Here is a 21679-nt window from a genome sequence, read left to right on the forward strand (position 1 = left end):
GCTTGGCCCCTTATCCTTGAAGAATGTAATATCATTTATATATATATACACACTCCATAAAGCTCTCCTTAGGAATCATCTTGTCTTTGTGTGTTGCAATGTGTTGTATCTTCTATCCATAGGAAATTTGCACTGTGGTTGATAGGCAGGAAGGCAAGGAAAAGTAGTGTAATATCAAAGAATAATAATACGTTATAGGGATGGATTAGCATGTGGTACTGCTTCTATTTCAGAGCTGGCAAGTTGCTTGTTTAACTATGCAACCGTTTGTCATTGAAAAAATCCAACAGTGATGGCATAAGATGTCTAATAGAAGATTGGATGGCTTAGGGCGAGCAGCACATAGAATCTTTCACCTCTACATCATTGATTCAAATCTCATCCAGCTCAATAGTGATCAAAAGTTATTAGCATCGATTGCTGTTTGGTGTCCTACGTGATGTAACTTTGTAGGGTCTCAGTTCAGTTCCCAGTGGAAACATATCCCTATCACAAAAATCACCACCACTGGCTGGCAGTCTTGTTGGCAGTCTCAGTGTACAGGCCAAGGATCAAGTAGGTCATGGATACCACACTATGCTCTCTCCTCTAGTGGTGGTCCCTTATGTCAGAGTTCAGGCATGTTGGCAGGCAATATTAGGGAAGTACATATACCACTGACTGTAGAAAGACTTAAGGCTCCAGTGCTGTCAATCTAGCAGTTTTCCTAAGTAATGAAATAATAAATAAAACAGTTAAAAGGAACAAGGTGAGAGATATCAGAACCATCTCTCTTCCTCACTGTATCTGACATTACCAATCTAATCTCTTAGAGCGTTAGGGCACAGCAGTAAGGTTAAGTCCCACAGACTGATAAGATTGATGGTAACCATCAAAGGACTTTTTTGTTGCTCCATTCTGGGACTTTGAGGGAACCTGTTGGTTTTGCAGAGGCTCTGGGGAAGAATGCTGCTTTGGTGACAGACTACTATTGAATGTCTAATAGGACTCTTACAGTCATCTTTTGCTCTTGCTATTGATACAGCCTTTTTGCTGTCTGAAGCCTTATAAGTCACCATGGTATTTTGACGGCTTCATGGTGACTCATGGAGTAAGAAGGATCCTGGCAAGAGCATTGGTGGTAGAATTTTCATTCCAAACTGGATCGACTGTGACAAAGCATTTCAGGAAACATATGCCATAGCCATGCAGTAGGCAAAGGAATGTTTCTTTACATCCATCTCGTTGTGATCACCACACCTGTTTTGGCTGGTGAACAATCTGGCTAATTCAAGTTATTTGCATCTAGTGACAGTGTTAAGTTTTTCTCATCACGAGGAATTTTTGTGCTGTTTTGTGGATAAAACTGCAGTATGCCAAAGCAATCTGTTTCTACAGTGGTACAGTCACGACTGGTGTTACAACAAACAAAACGTTCTATACTTGAATTGTGACTGGAGTCACTCACTGATCTGCTGTGGGCGCTCTATGCTGTGACTTGTGAATTAGATCTATGTTCCTCTTGGCTAGTGAAGGCAAATGGGGAAGCAATGGGATCATTGTTATAGACCGTGAATACCTCCTCTTCAGGAGGCAAGATGCCAGCTTCTTTTAAATAAGTGATTAGTTGCTTGCTCAAGGAAATATCTTTTGACATGGAAGTTCTCTCCAATTATTGTTCTGTCTGAAATCTTCCCTTTTTGGGAAGATTGTTCCAGAACATCTCCAGCAGCCTCTAGAGTCCTCAGATCTTCTTGCCCTCAGTCACTTTGGTTTTAGGCTAGCCATATGTTAGAGACTCCCTGGTTTTGCTGGTGGATCTTCTCTTGGTGACTGACAAAAATGAGGTCACCATGTCAAATTTGTCTTAACTGCCAACTACTGTAGGCCTTGCTGGAGCCCTAGGCATAGCTGGCAGGGTGAACCAAAGTAGGCCTGGCCTTAGGAGAATAGTAACACAGCAGGTATTAGCTAACCAAGTAAACGCATTCCTAACCTGAGAGGCTGGAACAAGAACACCCAGAGTTCTCAAGTAACTACGTATACAAATTCCCAAAAAAGGGTACAGGAACAGACTGACTCCTCGTAAGATAAGGATGGAATGACAGGTTAATGGTTGAGGACTTTTTTTCAAATTAGCAGGTACAAGGTATAGGATAATAATGAAAAACATAAGGAATGTAATGTGTAACTTGTTTGTATCAATGTATAAAAGGAGAGTTGAAGGAGGGGCATTTTTGTATTGGTTCACAGAACAGCATTATGTTATGCTGATTGAGCTGCTTCCTTGTCACAGGCATACATGTGTTTCGTGTACCTATAGCCACTGAGCCAGGGCAGTAGTAGCATGCTTTGTCAACAATAAACCTGGCCGAGTGCCTTCTCCACCAAACTGAGCCTGTGTTTTTTCTTTATGAGTAACGTTGAGGGATGACGAATCAACATGCTGCACTCTCTGCTAGTGCAGCTGACATCAGAACCACAACAGCAGCAGCTCTAGCAGCATTAACAACACTGCAGCACTAGCGACACTCCACAGCACTCCCATCAATACTACTGAGCATGAAGTGCCACTGACTTGTCTATGAACCCTCGCCAAGGAAGATATAAAGGAGTGGAGCAACTCAAACAGAGGTTTGTATTGTGTAGTTGTTCATCTGCCCTGAGGATGCCCTTAAGTTGAGTTTTGCAGGGTTTCTATGCTGTTGGCCTCTCTGCACCATATGCTACACATGGAATCAGTAAGAGGGTTAGTGAATAACCACAACGTACATTGTCTTCAGGATGATGATGACACTCAGCCTTATATTACCATCTCTTCCAGTTTGGTGGGTGTGATTGAAGAACTTGTCCCATGTCTAGAAGAAAGTGGGGCACAGATGAGGGTTAACGATCTGAGGCTCCAGTTGCTTGGCTATACTCAGGATTCAAAATTTAAAATATTCAGGAGACCAAATAGCCAAGCTTAGACTGTTTATTAGTCAAAGACAAAGCAGGAGAACATGAAAAGGAGTGATACGTACAAGCCCTCTTGGGAAGCAGTCTCGCAGCATTCACCTTAGATGAGTTCTGCTTCAAAAATATGCATTCAAGACTACATATAGTTATACAATAGTTTACATGCTAAAAGCACTCTATACATCACCCAGCCTCAACCCACCAGTTTCTAATCTTGTTTTTCTATACTGTCCTGCACTTTCATAGAATATCAGGGTGGGAAGGGATCTCAGGAGGTCATCTAGTCCAACCCCCTGCTCAAAGCAGGACCAATCCCCAATTTTTGCCCCAGATCCCTAAATGGCTCCCTCAAGGATTGAACTCACAACCCTGGGTTTAGCAGGCCACTGCTCAAACCACTGAGCTCTCCCTCCCCCCTTATCTTTGTTTTGAATATCACATTCCAGGTGTCAGTGGGCCATGGAGATGCCTCCAAAATGTGCAAGGACATACTATTCATACATTTTGGTTCTGATGGATTTTGTGTTTGTCTATGCCAACGACAGAGTTCAACCGTGCAAAGTGTTATAGGATACACGAGTGAACAGAATAATATGGGGAAAGCATAATAAAATTCATAGTTATATGATTTAATATAACTACCCAACATTCAAATAGAATAGAATATGTACAATATTCATGTTGTGCATTTAATACGTATTAATGTGGCATGCCATATGCAGCATACCACATAGATATTGGCTAACTCTTACAGGCAACCAACCGTAAGTATTGACAAGTTTGTTACTAGCACTTCCAATAGGAGATTTTCCCACAATTTGCTATGAAGCTTTGCAACCTGATGATCTTGTTGGCTCTCCAACTGCTGATGGATCCCTCTCTGGGGATGGATGATCAGGCAGTAGCAGCTACCAAGAAAGTTTTTTTCACTTGGACTTGAAAAGAAAGTGGCAACCTTTCCCACTTCATGGATACAGTCAGGACTGAATTATTGTGATGCGTTTACACGAAGCTACCTCGTAAGGCTGCTTGGAAAGGGCAACTAGTGCAAAATGCAGCTGCCTGCTTGCTAAGTGGTGTTTCCCACAGAGAACACATTGCACCTGTCTTCCTAACTAACCATTAATGTTTGGGGGAAGTTTAAAGTGCTGGTTTCAACCTACAGAACATAGCTTGGGCCTGCCTATCTAGAGACCATCTCTCTTCTTGAGTGATACCATGGTGCATTGCAGTCAGATGAGGAACTGAGACTAATAGTTCCCTACTTTAAAATAAGAGGGAGTTGCTGGCAATGTGTTCTCAGTCAACAGTCTTTGGCTCTGGGATTTAAGTCTAGTTGTTCTACCAGGCTTTCCTGGGACAAAGCGGTTGAGTGGGGTTCTGGGGCTGATGGCTGGGAAAATCCACTATTGGCATTGTGCCATTTTTATATATATATATATATATATATATATATATATATATATATATATCATGGGTCTGATTCTGATCTCTGTTACAGTGGTGTAAATGCAGAGTATTTACACTGACTTTACTTCAGATTTACCCCAGTGTAATTGAGACCAAATCTGGCCCATTTTATTTAATTACAGTCTGGGAGTGTGTTGATCAGCACATTAAAAACAGATCTAAATAAATAAATAATGTTTCACTATTAAGAAATAAAAAGAAAGCTCTCAGATAGAAAGATCCATGCAGAATGCTACCTTTCTGGGTACCATTTACAGACAGGCTAGGACCAATGACACAAGACCATTGGTGTTCTTGTGACAACCTTGGTGATGGACCAAGTTCTCCTGAAATGAAGTTGGAAAGTCTAGATTTAAAAAAATTCTTTGCCACTTTTAATACAGCATTTTAACTTTTAAGTTGAAACAGCAACTTTAAAAATAGCAGGCTATTCATCTTGTTCTTGTTTTTTAAAAAATCCTATACATCTTCCCTCTTGCACACAGGTAGCAGCTGCAATATTCCCATTCTGCATGCTCTGCACTCCACACAAAAAAGAGGCCCCTGCTGGCCATTTCCTGTTTAAAACTGTGCATAATTGATAGTGGCAAATCTACCCCAGCTGTGTCTAAAACCTCTCCAGGGGCAAGAAAAACACTCTCTATGACTGTCATTAACTATTACATTAGCAAGTGCTCCTTGCAATTTACAATGCACCACATCAGTCTGTTTTAAGGAGGAGGATGCAAGGATCAAATTCCTGTGTGATCTTAAAGTTATAACAAACTTTACTATCAGATATTTAAACACCCCGAGTTGAGTCTGAAAGACGCTTTCAGGACAGAGAAAAACAAACAAAAAAACCTAACCAGCTTTTCCAAGGCAGACAGACAAATAGAGCTTGTCAAAATCAGCGTTGGGAAGTTAGAAAACGAAGACATTAGCAAAGTACCATACATCTTATGGGACATGCAGATAGACATTAAAAGAACTAAATTCACTAGCAACTTACACTGGCTTTACCTGTGGCAGAATTCCCTGGGGATAGGAACTCTGCAGCAGTATTTGGCTTCAGAAATGTAATAGCCACAGTTCCATTAACTGAGCTAAGAGACAGTGCTGGCTAAAAAGAAGGTGAGGCTAGGCTCTTGGAGAGTGTGCTGATTCAACAGTCCCCAGCAGCAAAACTCAGAGATGGCACTCACACACCCTTCTGAAAGGCAGGCATGGAAACACCATAGGCCAGCCAAAGTGGTGAAAAAGCCCTGGTGCAATATAGGCTCAGTTGACACTGGTTGATGTACTTTCTATCTCCCTGCGCCATTTCTGCTGGGTTTGGCTAAATTGAACGCCCCGTGCCCTAATTTTCTAGCTGAAGAAAGTTTCAAAGGAGATCTTTGAAATATATACTGTGAAATAACTGTGCGAAGAGCCTACAGCCATACCACCCCATGTTGGGTCATGTCAGGCCTAAGAAGCTTAGTAGGGTCTGGCTAAGTAAGTAGTCTGGGATGAGAAAAGAAGGACTTGTGGCACCTTAGAGACTAACAAATTTATTTGAGCATTAGCTTTCGTGAGCTACAGCTCACTTCATCGGATGCATTCAGTGGAAAATACAGTGGGGAGATTTATATACATAGAGAACATGAAACAATGTGTGTTACCATACACACTGTGAGGAGAGTGATCACTTAAGGTGAGCTATTACCAGCAGGAGAGCGGGGGGGGGGAAAAAGCCTTTTGTAGTGATAATCAAGGAAAGGATAATCATTTCCAGCAGTTGACAAGAGGAATAGTGGTGGGTGGGGTGGGGTGGGGGGGAGAAATAACATGGGGAAATAGTTTTACTTTGTGTAATGACCCATCCACTCCCAGTCTCTATTCAAGCCTAAATTAATTGTATCCAATTTGCAAATTAATTCCAATTCAGCAGTCTTTTGTTGGAGTCTGTTTTTGAAGCTTTTTTCTGTTGAAGATTTGCAACTTTTAGGTCTGTAATCAAGTGACCAAAGAGACTGAAGTGTTCTCCAACTGTTTTTTTCCCCCCCGCTTTCCTGCTGGTAATAGCTCACCTTAAGTGATCACTCTCCTCACAGTGTGTATGGTAACACCCATTGTTTCATGTTCTCTATGTATATAAATCTCCCCACTGTATTTTCCACTGAATGCATCCGATGAAGTGAGCTGTAGCTCACGAAAGCTTATGTTCAAATAAATTTGTTAGTCTCTAAGGTGCCACAGGTTCTTCTTTTCTTTTTGTGAATACAGACTAAACACGGCTGCTACTCTGAAACTAGTCTGGGATGGGATGCCATCTTCTGGTTGAGATATAAAAATGAGGTCCTGACCACTTGTGGTCATTAAAGGTCAGATGATGCTTTTTTCCCCCCCAAGAGTCAGGGTGCTAGCTCAAATAGGCTGGTCATATTTCAGTTTTTGTACATTCTGCATCCCTAAATTTCCTCTGAAAGTTCAATTGGATACTTAGGTGCACCCACTAGGAGGAACAAGAGGGATATGTTCCCCTTCCTCCATTTTATCTGTCTTGCTTATGTCCCTCTTAGTTGAGCTGTACATATTTCCACTACTGGTACACATTCCACCAGTCTTTTAATGTGCTTGAACCATTGACTGGACATTGTATTTTTTATTTCCTGTCCTAAGTGTTGCTGCTGCATCCCTGCTCAGTGATAGGTGAAGTATTTATCCCTTACTTATGTAAGAGGGCTGCTGTGAGGTTTAATTAATTAATGCTTTCAAGATCCTTTGATGAAAGATGTGGGGTATTATTATGGGAAGCAATCTTAGCCTCTAGGCTTTAACCATAAGGAAAGAATACATTGTATAACATCTAAGACACAGGTTAATCAACGAAAGTGAAGCTATCATCGAGATCCTATAATAATTCATTTGATGTCAAGCTATTTCCAGACACTAGATTCTTCTTTTTCAACAGCTATGTTTCTGTCAAATAGCTACAAAAGGAAGCTAAGTGGGTCACTATTCCCAGTACCTGGCCTCTGGCCAGGAGAACAAGATGAACAGCTTCCTCTCTGGCTGCAGTCATGCTGCTCTATATATGAATCAGTAGGGTAGAGCCATGATGGAGTCAGATGGCTCTCCCTCCCCTAGATCAAGAGCATCACTTCCGAGCTGTGCTCATTCTCCAGCAGCCCAGGGAGTCAAAATGTCACGGGCCCACCCACATCACAGCACACCACTCTGCTATCTCAGCAGATAGTGGGTACCAAGACCATCTTTTCATAGAGAACAAATATAACTTTCCTATGTAATTATCATCAGTGCTGATTTATTTTACAAAACCAGTGAGTTGGATCTTCAGCTAGTATAAATTGGTGCATCTCGACTCAGCAGAGCTGCATCAATTTACACCAGCTGAGGTTCTGGTCCCATTTATTGTGTCAGGGAAAGCTACTCAATTCAAAAGTGGTCTGAAGAATTATCTGTTGTGTAAATGTTCCATACACACATTGAAAAGCACTCACAAATACAGAGCAAATGTTTCCATTCTGGGGTCTTCAATACATTTTTAAAGCTTCTTTTGAGAAGTCAGTTTTAACCCTTTTTACCCTTAATAGGCAAGGGGTTTGCATGCATTAGTATCTCCATCCAAAACTGCTTTACATTTTCCTCTCATTTTTATTCTTTCCCTCCTTCTTACTCTCAGCTATTATTCTAGCATCTTTGCATTCCCTCTGGAGCTCATTCCTGTGGTGCTTTATGAATCACAGAGTAAGATGGCAGCAGGGCTGCTTCAGAGTAATGTGTAGCTGGCACAGTTTCCCCTACCTGTAAGGTTAATCAAATTCCCTCTCAGATATTCTAAAGCCTCTGCTTCCTCAAGGCCCGAGGTCAGGAATCTGAATCCATTCCCAAAAATGCAATCTTAATGTTTCCTTAGAAGCTGACCGTGCTCCCCTCCAATAATTAGATTCTCCAGCGCAAATTTTGAGCAGTGCAAGAATTCCAGGGTTAAGGACCAACAAACTCATATCACAATTGATGTTCTGGTTACTTGTCTGCACCTTTTTCACTAGCACAACCTGTGCTTAACAAAGAAAAGCTATATTCCCCTCCCCCTTTTAAACAATCAAATTTACCAAAAATAATGTTTTATCCTTGTTGCTGCTATGCAATATTGCATTGAATGATTTTGGGGGGGAGGGTAGGGGGAGAAAGCACTAAACATTAACTTTTGTTATTGGTAGGGTATTTGGTTATTAAATAAATAAATACAAAAGAATTGACACCAAAAAGTGTACTGGGAAAAATAAAAGAGTGGATTATAATGTGTCATTTTATATATGTGTGTCAAAGTAAACTAATTTCATCGTAGGGAATAAAAATTCTCTGTTTAAATACTGTCAGATAAACCCTCAAATCTAATAGGGTTCACTTCTGGGGAAAAGAAGAACTAAATCTGATTAAATATTAATATCAAGTAGTATTAATTAAGAGGGAAAAAGGTCCATCAAGAGAACCCCAATATGTTTACTGTGTCCCCAGGAAGCTGGAAAATTTCACAACCAAGTGTGTAAATGTTCTAAAAAAGGGTCCTGAATATTTTATGAATATTTGTCATAAAACAGAAATAATAACCACTGTGCAGAGCTATTAGAATTAATATTTATGCTTCCCGCCATGAAATATTCATGGGGACAGAGAAAGGGGGGCCCGTAAGACAAGAATTAATTTACATTGGGCTCGGTTTACCCACTGGCTTGATGTTTAAAGACGGGTTGACAAGCCTCCATATGAATCCGTCAGTCACTTTCAGCAATAGGTGGGGTGAAGGGATGGGAGGAGGGGGAAGAAATGGGTCCAAGCTGCTGACAGCTCACAGATTGAGTTTCTGACAGCCCTTAAAAAACCTAAACGGCCCCCCACCTTTTTTTCCTTCTTCCATTGCCCAAGGCGCTCTGTACTGCCACCGTTCATCCAATCTCCTCTTCCATCTGCTGAAATTAACGAATTAATGAGCGCTATACACTTTACAGTGGGCCCCAGGAATGTTTACTGGTGATTAAATTATAATGCAGCAGAGCTGTATAATTCATGAACCAATTAAAGGAAGTGTTAGTTGATTTGATGGGATGAGGACGTACAAAAAGCATTTAACTAATAGGGAACCATGGGCTGCCGGTCGCCTTGGCTTTCTGGGATTATGCGGCTAATTGCCCTGCTTTATAGGGCTGTCACAGATAGCCATGCATATTTCATTGTTCTCAAATACTTCAATTGTTTGTTTTCGTGTCGCTGCTGTAATATGTAGAAGCCCAGCCAAACTTCAGTGTAGTTAAAGCACTACTCCGAAAAGCAGGCTGATTGGGGATGGGAGGGATGAGAAGGGGCAGAAGGAGAAGGCTGGCTGTCAGAGGAGTAATTTAAAGCCTTAGAGTTAAATGTCACTCAGCAATTACATGATTAAAAGGCGAAACATAGGATAGTCTTTTGTTTTACAACTTTTTGGACACTAATTTTCTATGCTGACTTCACTGCAGACAAAATATTAGGAAACTAAACACTTGAGACTTTTTTATTTATTGGGGGCTGAGGAAGGGTTTGATTAAAAAAATAAATAAATAAAAAAGGTCCGGAAGGAACGAGTTGAATTGCTATGATTATCACAGATAATATACATCATGTTTTAACTTACATGGTTCTGTATTCTGAAATACATGGGAGATGAAGGAGGCTGATTTCCCTTCTGGGAGAATGTTCTATGTCTAATTTAGAGAGCTGCTGAGTTGTGCTAGCTATTCATACCAACAACTTCAGTTTACTACTCTGCAAGGAGTGGGAATTTACCAATTCTGCTGTTACAAAGCACACCACCCTAGCTGACAGGCCACTGGATTTGATTAAACAGATCCACTAAAACACTTACCACCTATCAGTCAGGCTACTGCAGTCCTCTATCAAAACCAGGCACATTTCTCTGATAAAATGAAAAGTACAAAACCAAAACAATAAACACACATACACCCGTATTCCTGAAGATATTAGCAGTTACCACCTTAAATCCTTCTGGCGAATGGACATAAAATCACAGACAAGAAAGTGGCAAGTCAACGAACTCTCTCACACAAATGCACACACCAGACTCAAAACCATGGGTCCAATGTCACCCTTTGCCCATTCAGCCTGAGATCTCACATACTTTATATTGATGTCTAGGCCTGGAAATCATTGGTACTAACTGATGCCACTAAATAAAAAGCCAGGTAAATACATAAGCAAAATTTTAAGTAGATAACAAGGATTGCTATCGTCAACTGTTCCCTAATCAGGAAGATTGTCATAAGGTAGTTTATGTTGACCTAATTATGTCAGTGTCTACACCACAGCCTTCCTCCCACCGATGTAAGTGCCCTACTACACCAGCATAATAACTCCACCTCCACAAGAGGCATAAGGTTTATGTTGGTGTAGTTTGGACAACTAAGTGTCTGTGCAGACACTGTATCCCTTTCATCAGCTGTCTTGTCAATTTCATGGCAGGAACGGGAGCTGGGAGGAAGAAGCTGGGAAGCTGGACCCTGCTCCCCGGGGGCGAGAAGCCCCTGGCGGGGAAGGTAGGGGCAAAGCCCCAGGCGGCTTCCTCCAGTCCCTGTGAGGAATTGGGAGTGTGTGGGGGCGGAAACCTGCCAGGAGCCTGTCAGCTCCACACACTGCCCCTCTTAGATCGGTGGATGTGCTCCTGGTGTGGACGTGCACCACTGACCCAAGGAGGGTAGTGTGCATGTGCACCACCGCAGTAATTACTGCAGTGGCTATAAGTTGACCTAATATAGGTCGACTTAGGTTTGTAGCGTAGACATATTCTCAATGCCTTATATTTTCAAAGAGCTGTACAAACATTAACTACATGATTTTTACAACCCCGCTGTGAGCTACTATGATCTAGATCATCTCCTCCCACAGACAAACCCACAAGAGAGAGCCTTTACTGACTCCTCCTCTAACATTCTGCTATGTCCAGATGAATGTGGGTCTCTCTCAACTCCCACCCCAACCCATGACACAGATCCCCATTGTTGGTACCAACAGGCAAAGAAGTCATTGTTCTCTACAAGCAACTCTTGTCTCACACCTGACAAACTCACTACACTGAATACAGCATTTTCATGATATTATCCATGAAGGGTAACTTGTGAGGTCTCTACTGAAAACTTGTAACTTATTAATACCTATAATCATTGTGAGATATGTTTACGGGTAATATTTAAGGAATAATGTACCTATATTGAAAATGATGCCCTTATGGTCTTGGAGTATAAGTTAGTTAGCAAGGAATCATACGTCTCAGTGAGACCTGTTGAAGTGTGAGGGTGTTGTCACCCCTCCCTAGCTATCTGATTATGTAATGTATTATTCAACTGCCTACCCTTCCCTCATCCCAGAATAGTCCATGGAAAACCATCAAAGCCAACTGCTAACAATCAACACCACGTGGAGGTAAAAAGGAACACTATAACAGATGGGATCGCCCTGTCTGTGAATAAAGACAGAACAGAAGACTGATTCAGTATATGAGAGAGTGGAGAAAGACCTTTGCATTCATTCACTAAGGAAACATCTTATGGACCGGGGGGAGTTTCCCATGAAAGATTGGATCCTGATTTCTGCAAGGCCAGCCAGCACTGCAAGGGAATGTAAGGGAACATAAATTACACTGCCTTACACATCACCTTGGTATTAGATCTAGAACAGAGGTTCCCAAACTTTTTTTTGCTGTGCCCCTCAACTCCCATCCGTCTGAGGCAGAAAGTGATTCATCAAAGGCACTGGGCAGCTCACACCCGTTGTAACAACGGGACCCAGCTGGAGCCCAAAGGCAGTGTGGCTCAGAGCAGACCAAGGATCCTCTCCCTCCTACACCTCGCCCAGAGCTTCTCATTCCTGCAGGCTCCAGGGAGTTTAAAATATATAGGGCTGCAGCTGGCTAGGTGCCCAGGGCAGGGCAGCAACAGGGAGAGCATGCAGGGAGTTCTCAGCAGTCCGTAAGAGGTAGAGCAGGAGGGGACCAGGCTGCTGCTGGGGCAGGGCTGTGTTCCCCGCCCACCCCAGGTACTCCCTGAGTGCTCTCTCCGCTTCTGCCCTGCCCTGGCCCACCGCAGCTCTGTGCCCTATTTTGCGGCCCTTCATAACTTTGTTGAGCTCCGTAGTTTGAAAACCAATGATCAAGAGAGTTTAAGTGACTTTCTCATGTCTTGCCAGTGAGTCAGAGGCACAGCCTGATTACAACACAGGAGTTCCTGGTTTCCTGACCAATGCTCGAAGCACCAGAATACGATGGTTCTTGCTGGGATTACAATCTGGTCATATCAATCTAGGACCCACAGTATGCAGTGTTCGATATAATGAACTCAGGCTTGCTTGGTGGTCTAGCAGTTGTACAACGTAATACCATGCCTTGTGGAATTTGACTTCGACATTAACTTGATCCTTCACTCCCCAAGCTAGCTGGAGATGGGAAATGCAATGTTGCAATTCCTCAGGAAAACTCCTCCAACTGTATGAGTTACCTTTACTGGCTACATAGGGATGGAGGTTCTACCTTATGCTTCATCTATATTACAAAAATATCCTCTAAACATGGTTTTGTCAAAGACATGCTATAAAATGCTTTCTCCTTGCTTGTGCAGACAGAAAAAGTTATATTATAACCCTGGTAGATATCTAGCCTAATTCTTAAAAGTAAAATTTGTAACAATTTGGCCACAACCATGTTTAAACATGGTTATTTTGCAGTGTAAATGGGATTTAAGTCTTTGGCACAAGACATAGGCCACCCAGTGGAGTTTGGTAGAGGGATCTGAACATGTTCCTACCGGAAAGCCAAAATATTGGCCAAAATATGCCAATGCAAGAGCAAGGGTGGGGTGATAGAGGACTCCTGGGTTAATGTCTCATTCCCCTTGCCAATGAAACTACAAAGAATTTTCACTAATGATTACCCAGCCCCAGGGAGATACTATTATGGAGAGACAAATCAAAGTGTCAGACAGCTGAGGGGCTAGAGAAATGGGGAGCAGCCAAAACCACTGAATTCTGGAGTTTACATTTGTAATTGAAAATGCAAGATCTATATTTCAGGATGGATTATTTAATCAAAAGGACTCTATTCCAACACAGCAGGGCAAAGGAGAGCTCATGTACAGGGGTGTTTCAAAAAAGGCCCTGCAAGAGTAAGAAAGGGTGGAACAAGATCCTGGCAGAAAAACAACTGGATAAATCATACTCTTTTTAAAGCAACTCAGAAAAGCGGAATGGTGAGCCCTTCATTAATAAAGTGAACCAGATTCATGTTCTGATGTGTGCAGGCAGCACTCAGAATCAGTGTTTGGAGAGGTAGAGCTGCACACTCACTATTTAGTCAGATGGATTTGTGGGCAAACCTGCTATAGAATCTGGAGGTCTCAAATCAAACCCATTAACTAGACAAAGGAGAGCGCTCTCCTGTTTTGTAATAGGTATGTTTGGTGTCCCTTCTTGTGATTTCATTTGCTGCTTTGATTTAAATAACTGCAGGGCAGACTTTAATGTAACAGCTGACTTTTCTTTTAAGTATATAGGGCAAAATTCTGTCCTGGCTTGCTCGCCACATAGCCTCATTGAAGTTAGCAAGGCTATATGTCAAAGAAAACTAGACCATTCATTTTAAATTAGACCATTCATTTTAGTCACAGCTATTTAAATACAGGCCAACTTCAAAGTGGTTACTTTATTCTCAATTTCTGGATCGGTCAAGTGATGCAAATTTACCCCTAGGTTTAAGTCATTAACTAAGCAGGTGGGCTCTGGAGTAAGGAATAATGACACCAGTAACACAACAAGAAAGTTTCCCATTAACCCCACTGCCTAGTTGAGTAGAATGGAAATTCAATTGCCTGTTTAGGAAAAAATGCATGGTTAAACTGTTTATTTGGGAGAATAAAGGTAGGGCTAAACTCCCTTAAGTGAGTAGTGCCTAAAACGTGAAATCTGAATTGCTAGGTAATCAGCTGGCTAGTTAAGTACACAATTTAAAGCCTAGGAGCTGTATGGGTAGGTTTAGAACTAAACCCATTACTGGGGTAATCAGATCTGCAACTTGCCAAGATACATTAAATATAAATTTTACTCTTTCAATGCCTTATGACATCCAAGGAAGGAAACTTCCAAGACCCTTTAGACATAAGGGAAAATTCTGCGGAAAAGGACCTAGGGGTGACAGTGGACGAGAAGCTGGATATGAGTCAGCAGTGTGCCCTTGTTGCCAAGAAGGCCAATGGCATTTTGGGATGTATAAGTAGGGGCATAGCGAGCAGATCGAGGGACGTGATCGTTCCCCTCTATTCGACACTGGTGAGGCCTCATCTGGAGTACTGTGTCCAGTTTTGGGCCCCACACTACAAGAAGGATGTGGATAAATTGGAAAGAGTACAGCGAAGGGCAACAAAAATGATTAGGGGTCTAGAGCACATGACTTATGAGGAGAGGCTGAGGGAGCTGGGATTGTTTAGTCTGCAGAAGAGAAGAATGAGGGGGGATTTGATAGCTGCTTTCAACTACCTGAAAGGGGGTTTCAAAGAGGATGGCTCTAGACTGTTCTCAATGGTAGCAGATGACAGAACGAGGAGTAATGGTCTCAAGTTGCAATGGGGGAGGTTTAGATTGGATATTAGGAAAAACTTTTTCACTAAGAGGGTGGTGAAACACTGGAATGCGTTACCTAGGGAGGTGGTAGAATCTCCTTCCTTAGAGGTTTTTAAGGTCAGGCTTGACAAAGCCCTGGCTAGGATGATTTAACTGGGACTTGGTCCTGCTTTGAGCAGGGGGTTGGACTAGATGACCTTCTGGGGTCCCTTCCAACCCTGATATTCTATGATTCTATGATTCTCTAGGGAGGTGGTAGAATCTCCTTCCTTAGAGGTTTTTAAGGTCAGGCTTGACAAAGCCCTGGCTAGGATGATTTAACTGGGACTTGGTCCTGCTTTGAGCAGGGGGTTGGACTAGATGACCTTCTGGGGTCCCTTCCAACCCTGATATTCTATGATTCTATGATTCTATGATAAGCTAAATGACCTGACACACCATTCCCAGAAATGATAAATTGCATCAACATGTAGCTCTGGAGATGCCAACCTAAGCAGTGAAAGATGGAGATGGGACACGCACAGAAACTGCTCTCTGCCAATGACTGCTGATAGGAGACATCAGAATATGACAGTGCCATGAAATCAGAAGCACTGCAGAAATTATTTTCTTTGTTGTTTTTGAAGTGTCCTCGATACAATCAATCATAAAAAAAATCCTATATTTTGGGTCAGTATGGAAATGACTATTTGCATTTCAATATATTCGACTCATCCTGCCAATAAAAACATGGAACCAAGAAGAAGAGATCAGCCCACTGGAGTGAAAAACAGAAGATGACATCCTACAGACCTTTTAGATAAAACAGCTCCTTACTTGTAACACTTCTGTTTACTTCCCAACATTTCTGAATGATTGGGTTTTCAAATGAGATCAGTCAGCATGCAAATAAGGAAACAGGATCAAGATGTCTCCCTTATCTGATTGAATGGGGAAAATTATCAAAAGCCCTTTTTTCATATCAAATTTCCATCACCAAAAGGTCAAACTTTCAACTCCCATTACTATTGCTAACTGCATTTCTCTGTGCCTGCCAGCTCATTCCTGCTGCTGTTTTAGGAGAAAAAAAGAAATGTAAAAAGCGACAGCATTTTCCCCCACATCTGTCATACAAGATGGACAAATATTTTCTAATCTTATTCTATTTTCTCTACAGCCCTGAAAAATCCTTGAAGCCAAAACATTACTTCTATCCCAATTAGCTATTTCCAACTTGAGGTTTTTTTATTGGCTCTTTTCTTATTTTTCAGCCTACATACTGACAGGAGTGCTAGTTGTGATGCCAGAATGTTTTGTTCTATGATTTGGTCATTTAAAATATTTAAGAGTGATTCTTTAAAAATATATTTCCCCATCTTGCCTAGTTGGATCGGCACCTATACACAAGCATAATAGACATTATAGAAAAGCTGAGAGAAAGGGGAACGAGAAAAAGACAAAACATCATTTCTCCTGAAATTCTCATGTGTTTATTATTTTACCATGCAGACCTTCCCCTGTAACAAATGCTGCCTGATGTTTGTAGACTACCTTCCACCGTGTACTCAGGTTTCAGAGTAGCAGCCGTGTTAGTCTGTATTCGCAAAAAGAAAACGAGGACTTGTGGCGCCTTAGAGACTAATAAATTTATTTGAGCATAAGCTTTCGTGAGCTACAGCTCACTCATCCGATGAAGTGAGCTGTAGCTCACGAAAGCTTATGCTCAAATAAATTTGTTAGTCTCTAAGGTGCCACAAGTACTCCTTTTCTTTTTACAGTGTACTCAGAATCACTGTCTCCAGTCAAAAAGAAAAGGAGTACTTGTGGCACCTTAGAGACTAACAAATTTATTAGAGCATAAGCTTTCGTGAGCTACAGCTCACTTCATCGGATGCATTTGGTGGAAAAAACAGAGGAGAGATTTATATACACACACACAGAGAACATGAAACAATGGGTTTATCATACACACTGTAAGGAGAGTGATCACTTAAGATAAGCCATCACCAGCAGCAGGGGGGAGAAAGGAGGAAAACCTTCCATGGTGACAAGCAGGTAGGCTAATTCCAGCAGTTAACAAGAATATCAGAGGAACAGTGGGGGGTGGGGTGGGAGGGAGAAATACCATGGGGAAATAGTTTTACTTTGTGTAATGACTCATCCATTCCCAGTCTCTATTCAAGCCTAAGTTAATTGTATCCAGTTTGCAAATTAATTCCAATTCAGCAGTCTCTCGTTGGAGTCTGTTTTTGAAGCTTTTTTGTTGAAGTATAGCCACTCTTAGGTCTGTGATTGAGTGACCAGAGAGATTGAAGTGTTCTCCAACTGGTTTTTGAATGTTATAATTCTTGACGTCTGATTTGTGTCCATTCATTCTTTTACGTAGAGACTGTCCAGTTTGGCCAATGTACATGGCAGAGGGGCATTGCTGGCACATGATGGCATATATCACATTGGTAGATGCGCAGGTGAACGAGCCTCTGATAGTGTGGCTGATGTGATTAGGCCCTATGATGGTATCCCCTGAATAGATATGTGGAATGGATTTTTTACCTTCAGTCCTTTCGGTATGATGTCCATCTGTTTGCATTTGGAGAGGAAGATGATGTCTGTCTGTATCTGTGCGAGTTTTTTCATGAAGTTGACAGATTTCCACTCTATACGGCTAAATTCAGTGCCTTGCATAATCACAGGTTTCAGAGTAGCAGCCGTGTTAGTCTGTATTCGCAAAAAGAAAAGGAGTACTTGTGGCACCTTAGAGACTAACAAATTTATTAGAGCATAAGCTTTCGTGAGCTACAGCTCACTTCATCGGATGCATTTGGTGGAAAAAACAGAGGAGAGATTTATATACACACACACAGAGAACATGAAACAATGGGTTTATCATACACACTGTAAGGAGAGTGATCACTTAAGATAAGCCATCACCAGCAGCAGGGGGGAGAAAGGAGGAAAACCTTCCATGGTGACAAGCAGGTCCGATGAAGTGAGCTGTAGCTCACGAAAGCTTATGCTCTAATAAATTTGTTAGTCTCTAAGGTGCCACAAGTACTCCTTTTCTCTTTCCACATAGTGCTCCTTTTTGGAGACTTACACTGCACTGATGTGTGCTGCCTTTGTTGACCTTTATGTAACTGGAGAAGAAATTCAAAGACATATCCAGCCCTTGAGGGAGCCTAGATCCTCCTCATGGGAGCAAGGAAAGTCAGAGAGAATGAAAGACTCCTTACTAAAGGGACTGTTACCATGAACATGAGTTGGGGCCCCAGGCCTTTTCCAGTTTGAAGTGGATGGGGTTGAGGGAGTTGGGCAATTTTTCTTGGAAGCATTGCTTGGCCCAACCTGGAGAGATCAAAATCACCTTAGTCTAGGCTTATCTGTTCTTTCTGATCACCAGTGGAAGTCATGGAACAGTGAGAAATTATAAAGGAGATCTCTACCCTAGTGTGACAAGATTGTGTCTGCTTCCCCTTTTATTCTTTTTCTTCCATTAGGAATCAGAAAGATCAGGTTATACTGATACACAGCTCTCCTGTATCTATCATGGGAACCTTCATATCATCTACCAGTGTCACCGCACCATCTAATGGACGGAAGTCTCATTCCAAATCCTAATTCACTCCCTTCACCTCATGGCCTGGATCATGGGGAATTTACAATTTCTGATCTAGTATATTCTGCTATCTGGCTGTATTCCAGGAAACCATACACACTGAAATGTTTCTCAAAGAAAAAGATTTCCTTATGAGCAGCAGATATAAATCTGCATCCATATTTTGCCTCCATTGTTTCTATTTTGGATTATTTATTATACCTGAATGAGACACAGTATTTGTACAAATATAACTATTTCAGTTAGGGGTGTGATTTGCTTACTTAAATAATTATACTGGTACAAGCCATTGTGTGGGTGCTCTTATACCAGCCTAAAGAAGCCTTATACAGTGGAGCTTATTCCCCTTCCCTATGGGAATAAGTCCTAGTCTACACTAGAAAATTAGGTCAGTTTAACTATGTCAGTCAAAAAAAGAAAAGGAGTACGTGTGGCACCTTAGAGACTAACAAATTTATTAGAGCATAAGCTTTCGTGAGCTACAGCTCACTTCATCGGATGCATAAATTTGTTAGTCTCTAAGGTGCCACAAGTACTCCTTTTCTTTTTGCGAATACAGACTAATACGGCTGCTACTCTGAAATATGTCAGTCAGGAGGAGGAGAGGGTTCCTTAATTCACCAGTCACTGAGTACAGCATTTCTGGATCATGACTTCTTCCTTCCCCTGTATAAGATATCAGGGCTGTGCCTGTCTTCATTCAAATACCAGAGGCAGCTCAGATTTTTCATGGGGCTTTTGTCCTCACTCCAGATTTTCTGCCCCAGGTCATGTAAACAGCAGTGATTAGTCAGCACTCCCACCTTATCCTTTACCATACTGCCTTTAAAGCCAAATTTTGAGGCAGCAATGAGTGCTATTCTTGTATGTAGGGGAAAGTACAGGGAGATGAAAACATTAGTAAAAAGTGCAGGGCTCTATGTATTTGATGCCTCTAGTCCCATAAAATTTCTCTCTCAATATTATCATTGCAACATATATAACCCATCAGATTAGTACCTAGAGATTTCTACTCATCTGATTTTCTCTGTTCTTCTTATTACTCAACAACTAAATGTTTCACAAAGCCATTTCCTACAGAAATATTTATGTTCCCAAATGTTTATTGGCCCCTCTATCATGATCAAGATTTTATGAGCACTCTGTACACAACTCTGAATTAAATACATAATTCCTGATCCATCAAATCTTGGCTTGGTTTGTCTACATTATACAGTAAGCCATTGTAGTGAGCTACAGAATGCCTTATAGGAAAACTAATTTATATAATAAAGATATTTCTATCCAACACTGGCTGTGCAGGTTAGTGATTAAAGCAACATAATGAGAAATAGGGAGATTCTGGGTTTAAATTCAGGCTAAGCTACTACTCACTTGTTATATTGTGATCCTTGAACAACCATTTTATGTAATTTACACACAAATATGGACATTTGGATTTGTACCATCACATGCCAGCAAGAGGGATTGAAAAAACACCTTGTAAATGTTACATATATACTTTTCTCACCACTTAATTCACATCTCCTACACATGTGCACAGCTACAGAAAGGGATTCTCTCCCAATATATTTTAACAGTTGGATCTTTTATTCTGTGCTTGCAGCTGCTAGTCATAACCACTGATAAAATGATCAGACTGTTAGCCATTTCTAAGAGCTCTTTGCAAGCTCATTTGTTTCATCTTTAGTTATCCAGGCATTTTCCTTTCCTCCTTTTGATCATGAGCTCCTCTAATGATTTAGATCCATTAGAGAGGCATGTAGTGGACCAGTTAATCAGCCTCAGTGGTCATTTATAATGTCAGAACCAGCCCTGATTAGTTTGAAAGTCCAGCGTTACTCCAAATTGGACTAATGTGGTTGGATATTTTTGTTTCATTTTTACCAAACCAAAACAAATCTCATAACCAGAATCCAAGGAGAATTTCTGATTTAAGGATGTTTTGCAGTTGTAAAATAATGGAGAAGGTACTTTGTCAATACATCTCCTGCCCTTCCTAATCCTATTACTACTGAGACCCAAATCATCAGGCCTCATATAATTTCTTAGTTTACTGCCATCTTCACTGATAAAAGGGCTTTTTGGAGCTTAAAGTTTAAAATCTTCAATCTTCTCTGAAACTTGTCCAGTCAGAGGCTGTTCAGGATGCACTGTGTAACTTGGCCACTGGGGAAGGCCTGGAGATCACAAGATTTAAAGACATCAGCTAGCCCAATGGAGACTGACAAAATCCCATCATGAATTTTAAAGGCTAGCAGCAAAGATGGGGACTAGTTGGTTGCAGAACAGATCTTGTTTTCAGATAGAGGAACACTTGGTATTTGAAGTTTGGAAAATATAAGAACCAGCCCAAACCTTTCTGGAAGATGGAGAATTAGAAGACTTCTTCTGGAAGAGATCAACTGGTAAAAGTAGAAAATACAGTTGTAATAGGAGACAGAGATATAACAAAACTAACTTTAAATCTGGAGCAATGTTTGTGTTTAGAGAATACAACTCCTTTAAAAAAAGTCTAAAATGGAAGCCCTCCAAGTTCCCATCTAATTTAGTGGTGGTCAATACTACTTCTTCGGTCTATCTCCAGTCCTTACTGCAAGTTACATTATGTTAGCTTAACAAAGAGAAGGTTAATGGGTGACTTGATTACAGCCTATAATATCTATATGGGAAACAAATATTTAATAATGGGCTCTTCAATCTAGCACAGAAAAATAGAACACGATAATGGCTGGATGATCAAGCTAGAACAAATTCAGCCTGGAAATTCAAGTTGTAAATTTTTAAAGTTGAGAATAATTAACCACTGGAACAATTTACCAAGGGTCATAGTGAATTCTCCATCACCAGCAATTTTTAAATCAAGATTGGATGTGTTTCTAAGAGATCTGCTCAAGGAATTATTTTGGGGAAGTTCTATGGCCCATGTTATACAGCAGGTCAGGCTAGATGATAAAAATGATCCCTTTTGGCCTTCAAATCTATGAATCTATGTTTGGAGTATAACTGGATAGAATTTGAAAGCTACTGAAAAAA

The 21679-nt window shown here is 41.2% G+C and overlaps 1 protein-coding gene across 6 annotated transcripts in view; it reads right to left on the bottom strand.

Moving 5' to 3' along the window:
* AK8 (adenylate kinase 8) overlaps positions 1 to 21679 on the bottom strand; it is a 115683-nt gene that overhangs the window by 6808 nt on the left and 87196 nt on the right. Inside the window, exon 12 of one of the 6 annotated variants that reach the window (XR_005289220.2) lies at positions 2752 to 2837. The exons of the other annotated variants lie outside the window; for them this stretch is intronic. The gene's annotated coding sequence lies outside the window, so the exon portion shown is untranslated. The remainder of the gene's footprint in view (positions 1 to 2751; positions 2838 to 21679) is intronic. 6 annotated transcript variants of the gene reach the window in all.

Source organism: Dermochelys coriacea, chromosome 16 (genome assembly GCF_009764565.3).
Source record: "Dermochelys coriacea isolate rDerCor1 chromosome 16, rDerCor1.pri.v4, whole genome shotgun sequence".
Classification (NCBI taxonomy): Eukaryota; Metazoa; Chordata; order Testudines; family Dermochelyidae; genus Dermochelys; species Dermochelys coriacea.